This window comes from Castor canadensis, chromosome 3 (assembly GCF_047511655.1).
Source record: "Castor canadensis chromosome 3, mCasCan1.hap1v2, whole genome shotgun sequence".
Taxonomy (NCBI): domain Eukaryota; kingdom Metazoa; phylum Chordata; class Mammalia; order Rodentia; family Castoridae; genus Castor; species Castor canadensis.
In genome coordinates this window covers 153,883,086-153,890,590 of record NC_133388.1, presented here as the reverse complement: position 1 = coordinate 153,890,590, position 7,505 = coordinate 153,883,086, and the positions used below count along the sequence as shown (strand labels likewise).

Genomic DNA, 7,505 nt, shown 5'->3' with positions numbered 1-7,505 from the left:
TAACAATAATGTACTATATATTTTTGAAAAGCTAGAAGACAGGATTTTGAATGTTTCTACCACAAGGAAATTTAAAATATTTAAGGAGATACATATGTTCATTTGATAGATTTTTTTTTTCTTTTATATCTGAGAGATTTGATAGATATGTGTAACCTGATTTAAACATTACACAACGCATACATTTATCAAGACATCATATAGTACTTCATCAATATGCACAATTTTTGTTTTTATGTAATAGTTTAAAAAATAAGTTTAATTTAAATTTAAAATCATCCCTAACTTTAATATTTATCTTTAGTTTTGTTCTTTTCCTCATCCTAATTAATCTTTTTTGTGTGTTTTTCATCTCATATACTCTATCTTATAGGAAATTTTAAAAAGTTTCTTTTTTGTGTGTCCATACTGGGGATTTGAACCCAGTTTCCTGTGCTTGAAAAGCAACCACTCTACCCATTCCTTTTGCTTTGGTTATTTTTGAGACGGGGTCTTGCGAACTTTTCACACAGGCTGGACTCAAACTGTGATCCCCAATCTCCACCTCCCAAGTACCTAGGAATGTGGGAATGAACCACTGAACTCTGAACAAAGTTTCTGTACTGTATTGTATCTTTTTTTAAGAGTTAAGTATTTATTGATCAAACTTAATATTCACTTTTTAAAAATTTCATCAATATTTAATTCTATCTTCATTGATTTTTGTCTTCTACATGAGTTTTTTAGTAGGGACTTTACTTAGTTTGTTGAGACACATATCTAACTCATTTTTTTTTAAAGCATAAAGGTTTTATTGGTCAGTTTGAGTGAGTGACAGACTACCATACCCCCAATTCACTGTTTCACACACCCAAGCCCCTGAGGTGACAGAAGACGCTAAGCTTATTGATAGTGGGCAGTAGAGAGAGGACCTGATGCTTCTGATGGTTTACAAAGCTACTGGGACCGAAACAACATCCCAGGAATAAATCCAGGATGGAAAAGGCAGCATCCAGGGCTGGAGGTCTTGGTGATTCTGGAATAACCTCTAGGACTGCCATCTGCTTCTTAACGAGTTCCTGTGGTCTCCCTTCGGCCCTCACTGTCCACTGCAGTCAGGAGCTCCTCCACTATTCCATGTGGTTTAATGATCTTGGTCACAGAGACACTCTTGAAGTAGGATTTGGGCTGGAGCTGTGGAACTGGACCGAGACCTTCCTAGGAAACCTGGGAATCAACATCATTGTCCTCTCTGGCTCTAGGATGGGGCGTCACAAGCCATATATCATAAAAACTATGAAAGGGTCTCTGGGATCCCCCAGTCTGATGTTGGTTTTGGGGATTCAGATCTTGCATCACTCTCCAAGACCATCCCCCCACCCCGCCAAAATCCAGGGCTGGTGACTATCAGGGTATTTCAGCATTGAGTCCCAAAATGTCTACCCCTCCCACAGTCTCTCACCAAGTCCCTCTGCCTCAGGACCTGGAATTTCAGGAGGATGGGAAGGCAGGATCCAGGCCCCTATCTCGCTGAAGATGGTATCAAAATCCCATACTAGGTCATCAAAACCGAATTTATTGTGGAAACGCATCCTTCCTCCTAGGCTGAAGCTGAAGCCAAATTCGTCTGGGAACTGGGAACCATTAAACCTTGGGCTCTCATGTGGATCCTCCTTCCACTTCCTCATCATCTTCATCTTCATCTCTAGCCATTCCTCCAAAAAAGGCATCTCTCTGTGGCTCCCAGGTCCAAAAACTGTGAAAAAGACCGAAAGAAGTCTAAAAGGCTCATTCCTGTAGTGAGAATCGAACCTTTGAACTCCTTCCACGCCCATTCACACCAAGGGACCCTAACAAATTTATTTTCAACCTGTATTTTAATTATATCAATATAGATGTTTTTTCTTGAGTAATACTTAAGGGTTTATAGCCTTTGAAATCCAACTATTCTTACCATTCCCTTCTAAACAGTCTAAATTTTCAATTTTGTTTTTCTCTTTACCTCAAAAGCCATATAAAACAAAAAATGGAAAACTGGAGAAAGAAACAGAGGAAGAGAAGAAAGAAAAGTGTTACATAAAATACCTGGGGCAACGTTAACCCTTCTTCTGCTAACCTAATGAGGTACGACTCTGGGTGAAAGGTCCATGTAAATTTTGGTTCAGTTTAAGAAAGAATTTTGTAAAGTTCAGAGTTTCAAAGAAGATGAAAAGAACTGTGTTTCAAGTGAGTCACCATTACCAACGTGTTCAAGTACAAGAATGGGTGATTATGTGACAAAGGTATTTGTAAAAGTGATTCAAACACAGAGTGGATAAACTACTTTTAAGATCTTTCTCACTGTTTGTATCCTATCATATAATTTAGTCTATTATAAAGTGCGACAAATGTTGCCACAAAACTATTTTTAATTCAAGTAAACCCCCCACTGTAATAAACTCCATAGGAAATCAAAAATGCCTCATTGAAATATAATTGTGTTAAAATTAATAGTTTGCTTAAAACCACATTCCTAATCGGCCGGAGCTGTAGAATAAACAGAGATGAGACAATTTTTCTCTATACTTTATTAATAAGTCAAAAGAAATAATGAAAGAGAAGTATCACAAACCTTTTCCTTCTCTTAGTTCTTGGGTCTTCACCATACTGTTTCCCCTTACTGGTTAGCTTTGGACTTAGGGTTAAATAATGGCTGTGATATTTGAGGGGATAATGGAACCTAAAAACATAGATAGTTCTTGAAAACACAATACATAAAATGTAATCAATTCAGCTGTAGCTCAGGTTAGGACTGTCAATTTTTTCCTGTACTTCTGTTCCCAGGTCCTTATTCAAACCAAGGTAATTTGGCATTAGTTCTTTACGTAACCCACTAGCTTCTACTCTCAGAAACTGAACTGGTCACTTGGAGGACTGACGTTTTTACATTCTAGTAAGGTATATATAGAATATTTACTGCGTAAGATGTGAAGATAGTGTGTGTTTCAAAAATACAGACTCCTTTCTTCATTTGTTCTAGTGTGCTCTATTTGTTTGAATTTTTTGATTGGTATTGTTTTGTTTTCTGATTTTTTGAGAAAGGGTTTCACTATGTAGCTCAGGCTTTCTTAGAACTTACTGCAGCTCAAGTTGACTTTGAACTCAAGATCCTCCTTCCTCACCCTCCTGAGTGTTGGGATTACAGGCATGTAGCAGCATGTCCAGCTTATTTTTCTGAATTTTTATGTTCTGACTCATCATGACTTCCTGTGCTAGGCTACTGACAGGAACCTTACAAAGGGCTTTGAACCTAGGGAGCCTGGGAAGATTTTAAATACCACCCCTTATTTCCAGTTTCCTCCTGTCTCTCTAGTTCCTGTCTTCCTGCTGTTTCTCTATAAAGCAGCACATGTAATTCCCACTTTAATACGGTTAGAAGGTAAGCCCCTCATGTAAACCATCTTCACATACGTATTACGCTGAGGCTTTGTAACATAATATGAAATATGCCACAATAAAACATGAAACTTTAACTCTGTTCTAGATAAAGACCCTGATGTTTATTAACTTTATAATAATAGCAAAGTGAATTGATTAGTCAGTAATGTGGATGAAATTATTTCTAAAATATTATTATTATGAATGAATCAATTTCAAGGTTGAACTGTTAAAACAACTCAGATAATGATCCAGCTGCTGTGGTTTGTTTTCAGACATTACTGCTACCATGAATGCAGTCCCAAAATTTATAACCCCAAATGGTATTACTTTCATTTGGGGACAAAATAAAATATCTTATTTTCTGCAAGTTTATTGTGGGTTAATCAAACTATTATAAAAATACATGAGCCCAGTATGAACAAAACTGCAAGGCCAGTGTAAGAAATCCCAGTAGAAGCAACTATATCCCTGGTTCTTGGGTGGCTGACATGTAGGAATGTTTATCACTTTGGAATACATGAGAAGTTTGAAAACAGGAATTGTTCTTTAACTCATCTTTATATCCCAAGTATTCAGCACAATATCAGGCACGTTATAAGTACTCAAAATAGATTTGTTAAGTGGAGGCACTTATGCTGTCTTTGGTACTTCAAATATAATTACATTTCATTGCCACAATGTCTAGCATTCTATCATTTTCTTCATCTATTCATTATATAAAACCTTACCATGGGAAGATTTTTTAGTCAGAGAATGAAATGTGATTTGTACTTTTAAATAATCACTCAAGTTGCTATGAGAACATACTAGTTATATGGAGGTAGGTAGTGGATAGAGGGCAGGTAAAACCAGTGAGAAGAGATTGCAGTAGTTCGAAAGAACTTGAAGTTGTCTAGGACCAAGGAATTTAGAAGAGATGATGATGAAATATTATATTCAAAAACATTTTGCAGATAAGCCTAAAGGATTGTCTGGACAAGGATATATGAAAAAATGAGAAGAGCTAAGAATAGGTTCAAGGTTTGTGACGTAAGTAGCAGGATGAATCAGATACCGCTGCAGGGGAATGTGGCAGAGGAATACACTTTGAAGGGAAAACCATGAGTTCAACTTTTGGACATATCATCTAAATGGAAAAGTTAGCTAGGCATTTGGATAAATGGGTCTGGTATAAACAAGTGAGGGCCAAAAGAGATGCAGTTCATAGTGTCTTAGTGTGCTCCTGGAATCAGGATGGAAAAGTGGTTCAGGAATTATTTGTATGAAGACCAAAACATTCAGGTGAAATGTAGACTGAGAATTGACCTTTGAGTTTGGTTATGTGAGATTTTGTTAGTGATCGTGACAATAGCTCTTTAATTGGAGCAATATGAATAAAAGTTTGATTAAAGCAAGTTCAAGGGAGAAAAAGAAGAAAGTAGAGAAAAGAAGTGCAAAACAACTCTTCTATTTTGCCCTTGCTAAATAGAAACAAAGAAATTTGTGCCTATTTTTCTATTTAATTCTTTGCTGAATGACTTTGCAGCAAGCCTGAACTACACTTCTTTATTCACCTCCATATGACCAGATTTTAATAGTCAGTAGCTACCCAATCAATCTCCAAGTTGCACAGGCCACTGAGTGACAATTTACTTTATTTGGAGGTAAATACTAAAGAGGAAACTCTGAAGCAATGGACTTACAAAATGAAATGTAAAATGCTGACAGTAATAGTAGAGTTCTTACCATGGTTAATCCCTTGGTAAATCTGATACAGTGAAAACAAATTGCTTAGAAGTGATGTGGTTTCAAGGATGGGGGGCTGTCACAGTGGCTGTCACAGAGACAGGGTAGTGTCCACATGTGAAAGTTTATGATTTATTTACTCCCTTTCTTTTTTTTTGTTTTGTTTTGTTTTGTTTTTGAGGGGGATGAGGAAGTACTGGTATTTGAACTCAAGGCTTTGTGTTTGGCAAGGCAGGTACTCTACCATTTGAGTCACACATCCCGTCCTTTTTACTCTGGTTATAATGGATATCCAGGTTCACTTTTTTCCAAAGCCGGCCTAGAACACAATATTTCTATTCTAAGCTAGGAAGCTGGCTCTGGGATGGCAGATACATGCCACCATGCCCAGCTTTTCTCCATTGACATGGGGATCATGCAAACTTTTTCGCCTGGGCTGGCATGGACCTATAATCCTCCTGATCTCAGCCTCCCCAGTAGCTAGGTTTATAAGCACGAACCACTGGTGCCTGGATCCCTTCTGATTTTTTTAACAGAATTAAGAATACTCTACGAGATGGTCTGGAGATTAGAGGGAAAAGAAGAATAAGACAAGAAGTGTACATTCTAGTGGGATAAGATCTCAAGTGACTAACTGTTTTAGAGCATTCTAAATGCAAGCATTTAGACAGAGTTTCACCAAGTAAACGTGGTCCTATCCTTATGGAATAAGTTAGCCATCCATAGTGTGAACGGTTAAGCAAGGAAATAGATGTTCTCAGAGCATATATCTACGGGGTACCTAATAACTGAAGAGCCTAGAAGCTTCTGGAGAAAATGGCATTTAAACTAAATCTGGAAGGATAAGAGTTACGAAGGAATCAATTATGCCTCCAATAAGATCCAGTCATCCATTAGTGTGTACCACCTTCAAAGACACTACATTCTTTTCTACTTTTCTCTTGTAAAGGATACTTTTAAAATGTAGAGATAAAAACGAAATGGAGTTTTAATGACCATTATATGCCTCTTGAAGAGATGCACTGATGCTACAGGAATCAAAAATGCATTGTTTCAGTATTACTGTGAAAAAGAGGCCAAAGTGCACTGGGTCTTATTTAACCATAGGTAATCTTGTTTTTTGCTGGTTTTACAGTGCAATTTTTTTTGTCTTCACTGAATACTTTTATGTATTGAAAAGAGGAAAATGGTGATATTTAATTCATTATTTTATGAGAACTAAATAAAACCTGTTACTATACATAAGGCCCTTAGAGTAGTGCACTAGACTAGCCTTTGGTTGCTATCATAATAATACATAACATTTTATATGTCTATAAAATTGCTGTCACACTTATTTAATAACATCTCATATTGACTACCTACAATCATTTCATGCAACACACATTTAAATTGACTTGATTTGAGAAAACATCTAAAATCTTTTTTACTTTTTGAGAAAGAGAGCCCCTATGTAGCCCACACTGTCCTTAAATTCACAACCTTCCTGCTTCAGCTTCCATACCTGAGATTATAGGCATGCATCAAAGTGACTGGCTTCATCTAAATTTTTTTACGTTATTATTGTTGTACTGAGGATACACTGTCACATTTATAAAAGTTCTTATAGTGTATCATAGTTGAATTCACCCCTCCATCATTCTCCTTTATCTCTCCTCTCCACACTCCTGGAGTAGTTTGAATAGGTCTCATTTTTTTCATTTTCACACATGAGTACATATTTCCACCATATTTATCCTCCTACACTCTTTCCTTATATCTTCCCCCTCATACTGGTACCAATGTCAAGACAAGTCCTGTTTTACCTTCCTGTCCTCTGTTTTTGAAAAAAAGATATTTTCGTTTGTATAAAATAGCTATACAGGGAATTTTGTTGTGACATTTCCATGTACATATGTATTATAATCTGAATTCGTTCATCCCCTCGATTTTTCTCCTTTCTACCTTAGTCCCCTTCTTTTTTTAAAAAATTGTTATTCATTTATTCACATGTGCATATATTGTTTGGGCCATTCCTCGCCCCTGCCCCCACCCCCTCACTCTCCCCCCACCTTGCTTCCAGGCAGAAACTGTTCTACCCTTATCTCTAATTTTGTTGAAGAAAAGACATAAGCAATAATGAGAAAGACAAAGTGGTTTTGCTACTTGAGATAAGGATAGCTATACAGAGAGATTCTTAGCATCGCTTCCATGTACAAATGTGTTACAACTCAAGTTGATTCACCTCTACCTGACCTTTTCACTAGTTCCTGATCCCCTTCCAATATTGACCTCTGTTGCTTTAAGGTTTTTGTATTAGCTCCTCTGCAGTGGGGACATCAAACGCTTTCATTTTTTGTGTTTCCTTCCTATCCCCATATCTGCTCTCCCCATAGCATGCA

General features: G+C 37.0%; 1 pseudogene; it reads right to left on the bottom strand.

Moving 5' to 3' along the window:
• Window positions 1–842: 842 nt before the first annotated feature.
• Window positions 843–1,707, bottom strand: LOC109682057 (HCLS1-associated protein X-1 pseudogene; annotated as a pseudogene).
• Between the last annotated feature and the right edge of the window lie 5,798 nt (window positions 1,708–7,505).